This window comes from Siniperca chuatsi, linkage group LG6, assembly GCF_020085105.1.
Source record: "Siniperca chuatsi isolate FFG_IHB_CAS linkage group LG6, ASM2008510v1, whole genome shotgun sequence".
Classification (NCBI taxonomy): domain Eukaryota; kingdom Metazoa; phylum Chordata; class Actinopteri; order Centrarchiformes; family Sinipercidae; genus Siniperca; species Siniperca chuatsi.
Window position 1 is genome coordinate 32,341,868 of NC_058047.1, and position 16,710 is coordinate 32,358,577.

Below are 16,710 nucleotides of genomic sequence, written 5' to 3' on the forward strand. Positions count from 1 at the left end.
GGCCCCATTCACCAGTAACAGCGGATTATCAGTGAATCCCACTAGTCTAGTTTGTAAAATTATCAGGTGTAAAATGTTCACTGCAGAGGCGGGTGTTGGTGGTGATCCTCTGCTCTCCATTAAGGTGGCTCTTCACAAAATCAATCCACCTCTCATCATTCTTGGGAAATTAAAAGGGGCCAATCTGTTTCGTAAATTCTTGCATCCAGGGAATATGCATTGGCGGGATGAAGGCATAGCCAGCTAGCGACCTGTAGGCTGTAGTGAGCAGCAATGACAGTAACTCTCGATTGAGCAGGCAAACCACTGATGCTAATGCGCTCTAGTTATTATATAGTGTTAGGGGAGGGGCCATGCTCGATGGGTCCAGTGATCCATGATTTCAGCCCCGCCCAAAAAATCCTAAACACAAAAATGGTGAAAAACTGTTTAACGGTCTATCTCCACAATTCAGTACTACATAGTTAACAGTCTTTGTAACATGTTTTAAGCAATACATTTCTAACATTGATAAAGTGTTTAGAAAAAAAATTCAGAATTTCCTTTACACAGACTTTAACATAAAACATGTGTGTCCTTGCAATTATCAAGGCTACACCTAGCTAAGTGATTTCTCCTTGTGTTTTTCATCAGATTATTAGGCAAGCGACGAGAATGGAGTATTTTCAAAAAATTTTTCTTAAAATTTTCTCTCAGGGAGCATACCACCGAATGGTTTCACTTTTACCACATATGACTACATTACCATTTGCGAATAATTTGGTGCCCACTGCTATAGTCCTCGTGCCCCTCTTGGATATTTGTTCTAGTGCCGACACTGGAGTGGGACTATGAGTTCTCAAATCACTTCATTACTGTACAGTAATGGTGTCTGTGTGTAACAGTTAATTTATGTAAATGTAGAGAGAATGAGTGACTGTATGTATTTCTACATAGTCCTGCCAATGCATGCTCTAACAGTACAGTCTGAGCGGACGTGATAGCTGGCTGTTTGGTTCCACTTCCACTGCCGTCTCTCCCCATCAGCCTCCGACACCTCCAAGTTCTCCTCAAAAAGCCTCCGGCCTCATCTGGCACAGCCCAACCTGGAAAGATTCTCTGAAACATTCTCTACCCTTCATGCTCCGCTGGTTACCACCTGACATTTTGGTGGTAAAAAAGCAATTCAGGAGCATTGATTTGAGGCAAAGGGCTGGCGGCTGGGAAAAGAGGAAAATCGATGGCCGCTACGGAGACAGCAGGTACACAGGTATGCTACAGTTTCTACAACAAAAGGCCAATGTAGGAAAAGAGAGCTCAGTGACTCCCACTGAGAGTAAATTGTCTGTGTTGCTAATTCTGCAGGGTTTCTGCACTATTGGTAATAGTCAGGTGCACTGTCTCTCTCTACCTCTCTCTCTCTCACACACACATGCACTGACAGATAAGACACATTTCTTCACTTTGGGTATTTTCTTTGATCAGCAATCGTTAATTAATCTAGTTTAAAAGCCTCACTGAGAAGAATAAGGAAGCTTGTTCTCTGGTTTGGCTCTTTAAATGCAAGCACTGACTTCAGTAACACTCGGGTTATTAACTGACAAATGAGCTGTGTCTCAGTGCTGCTTCTCATATCCTGATTTCAACTGAATCATGTGGATTATTCTCGACTCTCGTTAAACCTCTTCCACACACTGCAAATCCTTTATTCCTCAGCTCTCCTGGACTACTATGTGGTCCCAGCAGGAGCATTGTTTACTCACAGGGAGGTCGGAGCGGGGTTATAAAGGTGCTGCACGTCAGTACTCCAAATTCACATGAGTGCAAAAAACAACTGCTGCTCCAGGTTCACTGTGTGTGAGATGGTTTTTGGGAATTTAATTACTTGCTTATTTGTTTGGGAATTTGCACCACTACAGTAACTGCATTATTATGCAATCTTGTTGCCCTGTTTTGTAGAGGGGCCCTGTGTCAAAGTCTTGTTCTAACATGACTTTAGTTTACATTTTGCATTTTGCTAAATGAAGTTGTATTTCTTCAAATTACCACAAAGTGACACACAGAAAACCTGGGGTCAGGCAGTATTCCAGTATTGGAGTACTGGTTGATTTCTGGGTCTCTGTGCAAAATGGTGATCAGGGAACTGAATCTAGTCCTGATCCAACTGAGGCTGCAGATGTGGCATGCAAAAAGAAGAAATGTCAATTCTGTCCCAAAGAAGAAGTGTAAAACACTATGTGCCACAAATGTGAGAAATATGTCTATAAAGCTTATTCTTGCAGTAGAGAAATAATAAATATAGCTGCAAGCAGCAATGATCGGGGTCCAAGCAGATTGTGAGCATTTGGATGCTTGTTTCTTCTTTAATTGACAAGAAGCTAAACTCTTGATTTTCTTTAATTAATTGTGGTCATCATTATTTTTCCGTTTAGTTTTTATGCTGAATGTTTTGCGTTTTCTTTGTCTTTGTCTAACATCTCAGGACCATGTTTTCACTTTAACATGTTATCCTTTGGATTTTTTTTTTTTCTGTGTCCGATAATCCATAAATAAAATAAATCAATCAATCAATCCAGTGAAGACATGTTTCACATGACTACATTTGAATTTCATTTTCATTTTTTTCAATATCTGAAATGTATCCCATGTCCAGTAATTTATACACAAATACTGGTATTATGTGAGAAGTGTCAGACCTTATTCTGGAAAATGCAAAGATTCAGATCACGTGCAGGATGCAAGATTTAAACTCTTAACTTTTGCGCTGAAAGACAACCACCATATCACTCAACTACTGGGCAAATCAGATCACCGTTGTGTGTGTACAAGCATGAATAATACCTAGGGACATTGCTAGGAGGTTTTGACGGGATGGACAAGGAAATACAGAGAAATTGCCGCCATTTTTGAGTAAGACAGAACTATTACTATAAAACGATAATAATATTGAAGCATGGTGCTAATCAGTTATCCACAGAGGATAAGGCCATAGTACTCCAATGGCAGAGGGTTGCACCTGACTACCGACTACAAGTTCAGGCGGAATGCAAATGCAAACTGGAGTACAAAAAGTTTCCCATTGAGTTACACAAAGACAACGAATGAGTTAGTATTATTTTTTTAATAGTGTATTTGCATTACCATGTTTTTATCCTTGCTAATTCATTGTATATCAAAGCCTCAAATGATAAAATAGTTTAGTATTAATACACCACTGGGGTCCCGATAGTTTAGTTGGTGAGTGTGAATTTAGAATAGAAAATAAATATATAATATCTAAAATAACGTTTCACTCCCTCACTTTTATCTAGCACCTCTCCCTCTCTTTATTCATTCTCTAGCTTGCTCGACCACTGCTCTCTCTCGCGCGTGCTCTCTCTCTACACCAACACCACATTCACTCGCTCTCCATCTGGCACCACTAAAAAAACAGAGTGGATGCTAAAGATGAAACTGTAATTAGTTTTGCTTTTGTCTCAATAGAGGCTTGGCCTACACTTAAGTTATTTCCTCTGAGGCCTTGGACTGCATGTATGAAGAATCCAAACAGGGTTTTGTGTTGAAAATGAATGCAACGTTATAGATTAATTCATTCCATTTGACTTTTTCATTGCCTTTATGGTCTTATATCGACTTCTGCTCTTTTTATCCCCTCTCTCATTACCCAGTTCAGTAGAATAGTCGCCACAGATCTGCTGCAGTCATTCCTGGATGGACTAGATGCCTTGGTGCCAAGTCTCTTATAGCTGTACAGATCAGCTATTTCATCAAGCAGCAGGTTGACTCATAGCAGTGTTCTGCAGTGTCTTCATAAACAGGTATGTATAGAATTAAACTGATCAACATGTACTAAAATAAGGATTTCTAGTTTAAGTATTGCATTCACTCACTCTTGTCTCTAACTGTTTGTAGGACACAACAGCTGCCCTACTTGGTCTTACGCATTTCTTTTCAGAGGATACTTCTGAGATAATCAGGATGTGTGATAGAAGAAACTATATTTACACATTGATAAGATACTGATGATACTAGATTCACTGGTATTCATTTGAAATGTGACTGAAGTAAACGATTTCCATGTCATTTTTGGTGGCAATATCAGAACCTCTCTTTTCACTGACAGCTTTTGAAAAAATATTCTAAAGAGCATTTATGATAATGCAGTGATATTATACATATTTTTCTTCTTTTACTCCAAATTATGAATAATAAGCTCTGCACCAAATTGGCACTTGTCAATTTGAACTCTTTCCAAAGTCATGTTAGTGTCTATATCTTGACCACAAGTGTATGGCATGTCATTAGAATTACATAAAATGTAAATTAGGATTAAATCTGTCCATATGTTTTAGGTTCATGGTGAAACCCTGGATGTCATCATGAAGAGAATGCATGATGCAGGACTCCTGATTGGACATGAAGGTGTCCTGCATGATGCTTTTCCTTCTGAAATCTTCAATGTGGCTGTGGTGGTAGAGGAGACGATTGTTCTTCATGACCTCAGAGATGTGCCCACTGGTTATGCTATGCTAATGGGTACAATGTACTGCCTTAATCTGGCATACCCTCGCGATATTAAGTACTCATTTGAATTCCTGCAGAAGGTCGTCATGAAGATAAAACCTGACCACTGCTCTACTAGGATACACAGACTTAGAAACAAACTGCTGAGGTATCATTTATAGACTGATGACTGCACATCTCAAGCCTTAACTGGGAGGAAACTGTTGCTCTGCAGTTTTGAACATTGCTTCCCTAGAGAAAGTAATGTGTGGAGGACACACTTTTGTTGCTTGACACTGTTCAAAATGTATCTAACAGACCATGTGAAGCAAAGTCAAGCCAAGTACTGCTGAAAATTTTCAGAAGCAGAAATGTGTGGACTTATTGTTAGTTTAATGTTAGTAAAAAATACTTTGTGAAGCTTTTACTTGGTAAAGGAATTGGTTAATGTTAAACTCTTGCTGAAAAACAAATCAGAGGCAGAAACATGACATGGAATTGTTCTTAAAACAAGGTTGAATGTTGGTCAAGAGTTATAGTAGCACCTCAAGGATTTACTTGGAGGAAACCTTTGTCATTTTGCACTGTTGAGCATTGATTAGAGGCAGAAACATCACACATTACACATGCTTGTTCCAGTATTGTTCAAACCATTCAGAGGTCAAAAAGGTATGTGAACTTGTTTACATAAAGAGGACACCTGAGGCTTTAGAGTAATTGATGCACATTTATGAAAAATGAAATTCAACAAAAATGTTGCCAGTATTTTACATTTTAATTGTGTATTAGGATTCTTCTTTGTCCATCTCCCCTCTCTTTCTATCCCGCTCTCACTCTCAATCTCACTTTCTCACACATTCCATTTCTCTGTTAGCCTCTCTTTCTCCATCTATCTTCTCTTAATCTTTCTATACCTCTCTCTCACTCTATATCCCTCTTTTTCTGTAATAACCTGGATATTATGATAACATGGTTGTTTAGGCTGTTTTATTCTTAAATAGCTTTCTGTTTTCCCACAAGTGGCACTGAGCTTTGTTAATGTTTTGGTCCATCTTCCAAATTTTAACTGCTTTCATCCCGTCAACATCCACCTCTCCATTATCAGCATTAGGTGGGGACACATTATTTAAAAAAAGGTACCAAAAACGAATGTTAAAGTTTGTGTAACATTTTTTGTGTTAATTTTTAAAACAGATTAGTTGTAAGTTGATTCAGTGTGAAGTTTATAGAAACTGGCAAACTTAAACATACAATTCCACACTATTTCAAATCACAATTGAAACCAAAACTGTTTCTACTTAGATTTCTTTGTTTGAAAGGATAAAGCAAGTTTTCTTGAATGGATAATGTAAGTTGAGTTTACTTATGTTTTTTAGGCAGTAGGTAAACCTTCGTTTCTATGTTTAATGTGGCAATCCTTCAGATTTCAGTCCTGGTTGATTTGGCGACACTTAGCTACTGGTAACAGCAAATGTGGTTTAATACTACAGATCACCGAATTCTGGGGGCAGCAAAAAAAACCCAAAAACAACTTTTGTCATTTTAATAAAGAAGTCAGGCAATAGTTGGCCTTTTTCCATCATTCTGTGATCAGATTGTTACCTGTCTGAGAAGTTGAAGGTGTGAAGCCTGCAGCTCTTTATCTTACCGCTCACTGTGGCTGCTCCCTCTTGTTCCATTATTCCCTGCTATATTTCAAACTGATCCGCTGTCAAAAAATGCTGAAAATGAACGTTGTCTTGTTTTGTATTTGTATGTTTGATGAACAATAGTGGTCAGTGTCAAGGTCGCTGACAAACACATTTGCATTTGCATTTCCTGTGACTACTTCATAATAAAAGTCAACTCATGTTTCGCCAGTTAAATTCTTTTAATGTGAACCTGTAGCAGTAGGAAATGTTCATTTTGCATTGGCAGTAACTTAATACAGCATTTTTGGCCACAGACACCCAGTTCGTAATACTACAAATATATAAATATTGCAACACGCTCATCATTGGGTGTTACCTCATTAGTGATTAGCGATAAATAGTGACTTAACAGACATTTATTTAAATGAAAATCTTCGAGATTATAACTATAACTAATTTGAAATGTATTACAGTGTACTTAAAACTGATGTTAATACTGGTCAAATTAATTACAAAACACAAATTGTAACAGGTAGCATTTTACTGGTCATTGCAAAATAAAAATCATCACTTTGTTCAAAAATTGTTCAAAAATGTTAGAAAAAGAAAAATATTTTTTAAAGGAAAAAAGATATCGATAAGTTGATGAATTTGTATGTGAAACCAAGCAACACAGAGAACAAACAAGAATAGTGACCGAGGCAATCCAGAGAACTGTGTGCCGTGAGTTTTTGTAACGTCTTGAGAAAGCCACAAGAACGCTTAGATCGCTCCTCCCCAAGTGTGTCTGTATTTTCACTGTGCTGTTTATCGTAGCTAGCTTTACACTGCTTTGTCTAGCCAATGAAACTATAGGATCTTGTGTGGCATAACCTGTAGTCAAGTTACTGCTGTAGGAAAGACAAACAAAGAAGCATGTAGCAAATGCAGCATTTTTTTTCTGAAACATGACAGTACACTAAGATTTAATGCAAAAACATAAAATTAGCTATTCAAATGTATTTTCTTGTTGTTTATAAGCTAATTAAAATACATCAATGCACCATGATTTAATAAATGATGAAAATCATTTTGGTGTGTGAGAGAGAGAGAGTGTCTGTGCTGAAGGCCAGTAGAGGCTCTTATGATAGAAAATATTGGTTATATAGATTAATCTCCAATATAATATGCTAGGTTATGTATAAGGTTTACCAAAATTGAATACTTTTGACACTCAACGTTGCTCTTGTGTGGCTTATGTTCCTGGCTGAAAATATAGAACAGAGACAGAAAGGGATTCAGAGAAAAGGAAACAGAAGGAGACTAGAAAGGAGACGGGGGGAAAAGAAACATCAAGAAGGAGTCAGAGGACAGGTCCAAATGGTAGACCAGGAAAAAAAGAGACAGGTAGGAGAAAGAAGACGAGACAGGGATTTAAAGTACAAAAGGTAGGTAAGGTGTATGTGTGTGTGAGGCTGAGAAAGATGTTTTTATTTCCTTTACAGGCGCATCAAGATGGTTAAAGAAAAGGTGGATATAGAAATAAATTTGTGTCTTGCATGTCAAACAAACACAGGACTTTCACCCAGGAGACCAGGGTCCGTGTCCCATGTGTGTTGAGTTATTTATAGTTTTAAGTTACGTTACGTTACATGTCACATAACTTGCGTCACTTACGTCACGTGACTTCCTACTATCTAACCAAGTAGTTTCTGAAGGAGTCTCTGACAGACGGCAAAAGGGTACCACCGGTGTCTGTATACAACACCGAGGGACGTGACAAAACGTCGATATGGAGAAGCCCCGTCAGATCTACAACTGTGACGAGACAGGGTTTTAGCTGGAACTCAGCAAGGAGACAAGTCATCGTGCCCCGGAGGACCAAGCATGCATACAGGCAGGCCTAGGGAACCATTAACCCTCTACGGAAAGTCGTCTACAGGGTACATGGACAGTGAGTTGTTTAGAAAGTGGTTTGTCGCGCATTTTCTGAAGTTCGCCACATAGGAGCGCCCACTGCTGCTTGTCATGGATGGTAATTAATTCCACCTGGATTCAGAGCTGGTCCAGGCGGCACAGAGGGAGGGGGATACTTCTCCTGTACCTGGCACCACACATGTCCCACATCCTGCAGCCTCTGGATGTGAGTTTCTTCGGACCCTTGAAGGCAGATTTCTCTGGTCTTATCCCCAATCCCAGAATCCACCTGCCCCTCCACCTCCCAATCCCTACCTGACCCATCCCCTGGTAACTTCAGGTGGGATAACAGCATATTATGCACTAATATACATGTTCAAATGCCAGTTGAACTTCTACAAGGTCTACAATAGTCTATGCAAATATGAAAAAGGAACAAGGAAAGATTCTGATTCACACATAGAAGACATAGAGAGAGTTCAAAGGGACCCCTTTTCCCTTGCCAAAGTTGAGCCTAATTTTGGAGCGTTATTTAACCCTCTTCCCAGCAAGATAGCATGACATGTAAATGCCAATGTAAATGCTTTTATATTATCTGTAAATAACACTACACTACATGTTGCGCTCTTTCATTTAAAAAAACATACTTTACATATTTGATATATTTTCTTTATTGTAAATTTTCTAAATGTTTCTACATAAGATTCTGATTCTGAAAACAAGAAACATTTTAACATGCTGGTGACATTAGCCATCATAATGAATTATGTCTAAGCTTTGTCTCATATTTATACAGCCCCCTCACCCTCAGCAGAGCGCCTCCAGCGCTCCCTCATTGCCCATCTCCTTCTCCTCGTCTGCTGGACCCACAAAATCCACCAGTAGTGTACTTAATGTTAACAGTCTTTGCATGCCAACCCATCATAATCAGGAAATTTTCTTACATAATTTTTTTCTGTTAGTAGGTCACACCGCTGGAAAGAGAGGACAGGAGCTGACGGTGTGGTGGTGTGGCCGGTGCAGGAAACCTGAACCTGGAAAGTTCAAAAGGATTGGTGTCGTGGGTCCAGTGTGACAACTGCCGCAAATAATTTCAAACCATTTGTGTCAGCTGGGAGGAGGAGCTGGATAATGATTTTTGGTGTTATTAATAATAAAAAATAATAAAATAATAATAAAACTTTATTTATAGAACACATAGCAAAACAAAGTACAAAGTGCTTCACAACAAGAGAAATAAAATACCACAGTGAATGATAAAATACATAAAAACCAATAAACTAAACAGACAGCTCAGGTAAAATCAGGATATGCTTTCCGATAGAAATGCGTCTTGAGAAGAGACTTTAAAGAAGACACTGACTCAGACAACCTAATAATTTAAAGGTCCAAGTTGTTCCAGAGCTTCGGGACTCAGGAACAGACAGAAGACCCCTGCCTGAAGATCTCAAACTACGTAAAGGTTCATAAGGGATTAAAAGGTCTAAAATATAATCTGGAGCCAGGCCATGAAGAGCCTTAAAAGTAATCAACAAGATCTTAAAATCAATCCTAAAACAAACAGGGAGCCATTGTAAATAGGTTCGTACATAACTGTCTGGTCTGTATGTATAACTTGACTGAATCAATTGATCCATCGACAGATTAATGAATGTTGCTCAATGGATTTGTCTCTGTACTTGTACACTGTTTATATGCTGTGAACGTATTAACTGTATCTATAATGACTGATCAAAGCCACCAGTTTCACTATGAGCTTTTCAGTTTCACTGTGGGCATATTAATCTACAGTTGGTGGGATTACAAAATAAATGAATGAATAAATAAAAACAGTGGCTACTTCTCATGGAGCCTACTGGAAAACCTGATATATTTTGACTGCTTTGCTCCTATTGACCTTCAACTAACTTCTACGATTAATTCAACGATTTCTTCATCTAAGCCATCAACATGTCTCTTAGACCCCATCCCAACTAGGCTGCTTAAAGAAGTTTTACCCTTAGTTAGCACTTCTTTACTGGATATGATCAATCTGTTTTTATTAACAGGCTATGTACTACTCCTTTAAAGTAGCTGTAATTAAACCTCTTCTGAAAAAGCCCACTCTTGATCCAGGGGTTTTAGCCAAATATAGACCTATATCTAACCTTCCCTTTCTTTCTAAGATCCTTGAGAAAGCAGTCGCAAATCAGTTGTGTGACTTTCTAAATAACAATAGTTTATTTGAGGATTTTCAGTCAGGATTTGGAGTGCATCATAGCACAGAGACAGCACTGCTGAAAATTACAAATGACCTTTTAATTGCATCAGACAATGGACTTGTCTTTGTACTTGTCTTGTTAGATCTTAGTGCTGCATTCGACACCATTTACCATCACATCCTATTACAGAGACTCGAACATTCAATTTGCATTACAGGAACCGCACTAAGCTGGTTTGAATCCTATCTATCAGATTGATCTCAGTTCAAACATGTTAACCGTGAGTCCTCTGTGCACACCAAAGTTAGTGACAGAAATCCACAAGGTTCTGTGCTTGGAGCAATTCTATTCACCTTGTATATGCTTCCTTTAGGCAATATTATTAGGAAACACTCCATAAACTTTAATTGTTATGGAGACAATTATATCTATCGATCAAGCCAGATGAAACTAATAAGTTAGCTAAACTTCAAGCATGCCTTGAGGACATAAAATCCTGGATGACCTGCAATTTTCTGATGTTAAACTCTGACAAAACTGAAGCTATTGTACTTGGCCCTAAACACCCCCGAGACACATTATCTAAAGATATAGTTAGTCTAGATGGTATTGCCCTGGCCTCCAGCAGCACCGTAAGGAACCTCAGAGTTATCTTTGATCAGGATTTATCCTTTAACTCACATCCTGTCTCAAACTTATGCCGAAAAACTAGTGGATGCATTTGTTACTTCTAGGCAGGACTATTGCAATTCCTTATTATCCGGCTGCCCGAATAAGTCCCTTAAGACTCTCCAGTTGAACCAGAATGCTTCGGCACATGTACTGACAAGAACTAGGAAAAGAGATCATATTTCTCCAATATTAGCTTCTCTGCACTGGCTCCCTGTTAAATCCAGAATATAATTTAAAATCCTTCTCCTACAAAGCTCGTAATGGTCTGGCACCATCATATCTTAAAGATCTCATAATACCATATTATCCGACTAGAACAATGCGGTCCCAGAATGCAAGGTTACTTGTGGTTCCTAGAATCTCCAAAAGTAGAATGGGAGCCAGAGCCTTCAGTTATCAAGCTCCTCTCCTGTGGAATCAGATCCCAGTTTGGGTTCGGGAGGCAGACACCATCTCCACATTTAAGAGTAGGCTTAAGACTTTCCTCTTTGATAAAGCTTATAGTTAGGGCTTTCTTGGGGGAGCCCTGAACCATCCCTTAGTTATGCTGCTATAGGCCTAGACTGCCGGGAGACTTCCCATGATGCACCTCTTTCCTCTCTCTCTCTCTCTCTGGATGCATATTTATCCCATTACTGCATGTTACTAATTCAACATTTTCTCTTTCCCGTAGTTTTGTGCTTTCTCATCTCTCTCCTCTCTCCTGTCGCTTTCAGCAGGTATTTTAGACTCTGGAGCTGCAGAGCTGCAGATACTGAATCTCTGGTTGTGGGCCACATGCTGCCCCGTCTCTCTCTCTCACTCAAAACCTAATACGGCAGCGGCGGATGGCCACCCACCATTGAGTCTGGTTCTGTCCAAGGTTTCTGCAGCAATATAATAGTTGATAAAAACATGATTGGACAAGCTTAGTGATATGTTGCTCAAAACATAAATTGCTATCGAACAAGACACCAAGATTTCTTGCAACAGGCTTGATATGTTCTGACAGGTAGCCAGTAGATGTAAGTATTTGTTTAGTGATGTGTTGGAGCCCAATAACAAGGATTTCTGTTTTATTTGAGTTCATATGTAGAAAATTTATCAACATCCAATTTTTTATGTCAGACAGGCAGTCCTGCAGAGAACTCAGTGTACTAAGGTCAGTGGGCTTGACAGGGAGGTACAACTGTGTATCATCAGCATAGCAATGAAAAGAAATACCATGTCTGCGGATGACATCACCCAAGGGAAGCATATATACGGAGATCAGTATTGGTCCCAGAATTGAACTTTGAGGCAAACCATAGTTGATAAGGGAGAAGGATGACATGAAGTTATTAATGCTGACACAGAATTTCCTATTGGACAAATATGATGAGAACCAGTCTAGTGCAGTGCCAGATACACCCACCCAGTGCCTTAGTCTATCCAAAAGAATGCCATGATCAGTAGTGTCAGGCAGCACTTAAGTCCAGCAGCACAAGAATTGAACACATGCCTGCGTCGGAATTCATTAAAAGGTCATTAGTGACTTTGAGAAGAGCTGTGGTGCTGACGAATGCCAGATTGGAACTTTTCAAAAGGTACTTTTGTTTTCCACAGCAGCGAGAAGCTGTTTAGATACAAGTTTTTCGAGAACCTTGGACATAAAAGGCAATTTGGAGATTGGACGATAGTTGTCCTGGAGGGTGGGATCAAGCACCAGGTTTTTTTTTTTGGACTGGCTGGACACAATCAGTTTTAAAGTAATCTGGGACACAGCCAGTAGACAGCAAGCTGTTAATAAAATAATAAAAAATAACTGGCAAAAGGGGTGCAATACAATCCATAACTTCCAATAAAAACCAAGTTGAGATTTTGTCCAGAGGGCTGGAGGATACTCTCATAAGAGACATGATGTCTGTGAGTTCAGGCAGCGTAACAGGAGAAAAATTGCTCAAAGAATCCCTGAGTGTTACAGACAGAGTAGGCCGGAGACACCAAGATGAGAAGGATATAGTTTATTGCACACAAAGGAAACTGGTAATGAGAAGAGGATAATGCTACCGTCCTTAGACTGGTTGGAGAGGAGCTCTGGGGTTGTGGAGACACACACTGGAGAGTGGAGATACACAGGACCGGGAGCTGGAGCGACACAAACGGGAGACTGGAGAAGTTCGGGAATAGGGATCGGGGCTCTGGAGACGAGTAGACGATTCGCAGATACGTGATGGAGTCCGTGGCGTTGTGAAGGTAGGATTTGTAGCTTTGTCCTTATTCCAAACAAGACCGGACCCTGACTGAGGTGAGGGATGGTGCTTTATAGGGGAGTGGAGTGCTGATAAGGTGCAGGTGTGTGATAGGTGACAGGTGACTGGGATTAGTGCTCAGATGAGGGAGTGCGATGTGTGTGTGGTTAATGACAGGTGAGAGTGACTACTGGCTGGTGAGAACATGACAGGCTGTGACAGTACCCCCCTCTCCACGGCCAGCTCCTGAGGGCTGAACCCCCCCCCCCCAACCCGGCGGCCTGTCCCTAAGGGGCAAGCCGTGTTGTTTTTTGCAACATACTTTATTTTCATGACAGTGCTTCAAATGGAAGTCTTTGTTTTAGGGCTTGCCCAACAGAAGTCAGGTACAGGGTGGATTTTAGAGTGAACCTGAGAGAACTGCCCATCCCCCACACGGGACACTTTCAGCAGGAATATTTCAGCCGTTTGGGTCAGAACATTTGTCTTACCCGAGTTCCCCATTGAAAAGTTTCCTAATATTGGGACATTTGGAATACTTTTGAATGGGACACTCAGGTATTCCAAATGTCCTGACCCAAACAGCAGAAATGTTCCCAAATGTCCCACAGGTCAAGGGTCAGAATAAAGCCTTGTCATTCAGGTATTGTAATGAAATTAACATATATTACACAGTAGAGTCTACAGAGTCACTTAGTGACAGTGACACTTAGTCTCCAGCTGTTGGATTCTGGTAAATCTGCGTCACATGTGCTGTAGATTTACCAAGAAGTATTTTTTTTCAAAAACTGTTCTGCAGAATGTGTCTAGGAGCACGTTTCAGGCACTCCTGAATCATTTGGAATCATTTGTATTGTTTCGGTCCCCTAACAGTGACACCCAGCTGTTGGATATTTGCGATAACTGGATATTTGTGACAACCGAACGGAAGGTTGGATTGAGAGAGAACCGAAGTCCATCTCATGGTTTTCAGGGGTGCTGAACATACCAGTCTTGGTCCCGAGTCTCTCTGATTCATTTGATACAATTGTATCAATTACTTCCTAGGCTGCTCACACAATTGGAATGGCGCTATATAAATAAAATTTAATTGAATTGATTCCAGAGATACAGCTCTGGCCTGGGTTCTGGTACTGGTTCTGACTATTTCCCGTAGGAAATCAGCATCAGACATGCTTCCAATCGACTCAGCGACCTGAAAGACATTTAGAAAACAAGTTTAATTCATCTGGCACTTACGGTTCGGAATTATGAGAAATCAATACATCTAAACTCTTGCTTGATTTAATTCCTCCCATAAATCCTCCAGAACGCTCCCTGGAGCCATACCTGGTTCTCTGACTCCCCTGAGCTTGATTTAATTCCCCCAATCAGCCTCCAGAGTGCTCCCTGGGGCTTTGCATGGATCTTTGCCTCCTGAACATCACCCAATTCCCCCAAAGAGCCTCCAGAGCGCTCCCTGGAGCCATTTCTCGATCTCTGGCCCCCTGAGCTTCATCTATTTCCCCCAAGCAACCTCCAGCATGCTCACTAGAGCCATGCCTGGATCTCTGGCCCCCTGAGCTTCATGTATTTCCTCCAAACAGCCTCCAACATGCTCCCTAGAGCCATGCCTGGATCTCTGGCCCCCTGAGCTTCATTCCCCCTAGGAACATCCAGCACGATCCAACAGCCCAAAGTGGAACAATTTCGTCCTCCCAGGATCATATTAGTAACCAACATGTCCAATGGCGACTCTATCTAGACATTTGGAAGACCTACGTGTCCAACAGACCCAAGAGACATGAGTTTTCCCAAATGTCCTCCTCAAAAAACAGTCGAAATGCGCATAGGGACACTTGGGAACACTTCTGCTCCCTAGTGGCATTCCTTGAATGTCAGAAGTTTTCCCATGTGTCTCCCCAAATTACTGTCAATCACGTCAAATGAAATGAGAAACATCTGTCTCTACCTGTCGTATTCATACTCAGCATATCACATATCAGGTCTTCTTGTTCGTCCCTCCCAAATGGCCCAATTGTGTCCATTTGTCCCAGGGACAAACGGGAACACTTCTGACATTCAAGGAACGCAGCTTGGGAGCTTTCCCTTATGTGTTTTCCCAAATGTCAGAAGTGTTCCTGTTTGTCCCTAACGAGCCTCCCCCCGTGGCCAAAAGTGGAAATGCTGACAAACAGGAACATTGGGCCGATACTTTGAAAAATCGTAGCTTGGGCACCGAAGATCAGACGGAGATGGATTGCTCTGAGACTAGCACACCGTCCAATTTTTAGCATGCTCCATTTGGCCGGTAAAGGTCCTGTTGATCAGGAGCCAGTTTTCCTTTGCGCCCCTATGGTCGGGTATTCCGTTTGTCCCGTGAGTCATAAGGGGGAGAATTGGTCCCTCTCTCTCTTTCTCCGCTAGTTGCAGTGGCTTGTGTATTTTTGCGTCTTTGATGGGGCTTACTATATCAATCTCCTTTTCATTCAAAGCAAATTTAGTGACTCCTATATGTGTGTGCTCTTCCTCCCTCCAGGTTCCTGTGCGACAGGGTTATTCATATCGTATATACGTTTGTAATACACTTTTTCTCCCTCTTTGATTCTGTCATTCTTCCTCTTTTCTTTTATTCTCTCTCAATTCAATTGGTTTAAATTTAAATAGCTTTATTGGAATGAACAAAAACATGTTACCAAGGCAGTTTACAGAAGAGTCACATATATTACATATTACATATATACATTAAATACACAGGTGTCACATATGCAGGTTCAATATTTTACTGATGCAGTCCATTCTTTGATTACTATATAATACAGTGATTATGAATCCCTTTGGCAGTTCTCTTCGGTGAAGGGACAGCAGCTAAATAAATATCTGCCTGCCACAGCCTGTTTCTCTTCTGGGGTTAACATTATGAAGTTTGTTATTTTCTTGTAAGTATGTTCTTTTCCCCGTGGAAATCTCTTACTGAAGAGAACTTCTCACAGTGGAGGAGGAAGAGCATCTGTGTCTCTACCTCCCTTGTCGAGCAATGACCACATACACGCTACTCTCTGGGCAGCCATGTATGTTTGTATCTTCGTGTTTCTACTGTTGGTGGTCACTGAGCCTGTATTTGGTCAGGATCAGTCTCTGTTTCGTATCTCTGACAGAGTGGAGATACTCAGCCAATTTATATTCTCTGTTTAGAGTCAAGTAACAATTTAGTCTACTTTGTATTTGTGTTTCATTTCTCCAATGTTCTAAATATATAGATCTTTTGACTGATTAGTTTTATTCTATTGTGTTGTTTTTAATCAGTGCTGATAGGAGCCTGGTTGGTTAGCTTCATCATCAGCTGACTGAGGGGACTGTTTTCAGGGGTTCAGCTCTCTCTTTGAATGAAAGTGTGTCTTTTGGACTTGAATTTAGATATGTCCATGTTATTGCCCATTTTTGTATGTTTAACAGTTCTGCTCGGCAGGTGTTTTACTTCGAACATTGAGAGTTCTTTGACAGAACTCAGTGTAATGGGCCTTTATTGGGTGTTTGTCCCATGAGTCATGCTCCAAACTGAGTGGGCCCCATATCTCACTTTCTATTGGCAAAATGACATTATCAAATATTTTGTCCAGATTCTTTAATGCATACATT